Genomic DNA, 985 nt, shown 5'->3' with positions numbered 1-985 from the left:
GGAAGGAAGGAAGGAAGGAAGGAAGGAAGGAAAAGAAAGAAGCTTGGTTCTATGGAGGAAACCAGTGTGCCTAAGAATAGTTGCAAAGAGCTGATGTGAGAAGCAAGAGGCCGACAGGAACCTGATTATGCAGGTGCCTTGACATTGAAGGACTTTAATTGGAAAAGTTGATGTGATCCAACTGGCTGCTATGCAGGGAATAAACTGGAGGATAACAGGAATGGAGACAGGAAGACCAGATAGTTATAGGCAAAAGGTCCTGGTGGTGGATTCAGATACTCATGCTCTGTCTCCCAGACACAACATGTGCACAAATTCTCAATTTTCACCTGCTTTCCTGTTCTGACAAGAAAGAAAATACGGGTCCTGTTTATTTTTCTCTTGTTACACAAACTATTAAGACTAACAGAGCTCCTGTTTCTTCTCCTGCGAGCCTGACTGCAAATGAGACAGTCACCCATGCCCAGCCTGACACATTCCTGCCCCCCCAGCAGCTGGTCTTCCTGCAGCCTCTGTCAGCTCTCACCTGGGGACTGGACCAAATCATATAGACACTGAGGCTTCCTGGCTCTCTTCTCCCCTGAGAGATGCCAGGGCTATCTAGAACCATTGCATTAGGTGACAGCCCAATACATAATATATGGAAAAAACTCCCTCTAAATTGAGCTATCATGAAGGGAAGGTAAACAGCCATCAGTTGAGCTATACTATATAAAAATAAATTAGCAGTCAGGTGTGGTGGCTCACACTTTGAGAGGTTGAGATGGGAGGATCATTTGAGGCCAGAAGTTCAAGACCAGCCTGGAAAACACAGGGAGATTTCCATCTCTACAAAAAATTTAAAAATTAGTTGGGCGTGGTAGTGCACACCTATAGCCCCAGGCTGAGGCAAGAGAATTGATTGAGCCCAGGAGGTCAAGGTTGCAGTGAGCCCTGATTGCACCACTGCACTCCAGCCTGGGCAACAGAGCAGGAACCCATCTCA

This window comes from Colobus angolensis, unplaced genomic scaffold (genome assembly GCF_000951035.1).
Source record: "Colobus angolensis palliatus isolate OR3802 unplaced genomic scaffold, Cang.pa_1.0 Scaffold11, whole genome shotgun sequence".
Classification (NCBI taxonomy): Eukaryota; Metazoa; Chordata; class Mammalia; order Primates; family Cercopithecidae; genus Colobus; species Colobus angolensis.
The sequence above is the reverse complement of the archived record's forward strand: the minus strand, read 5'-3'. Positions refer to the sequence as shown.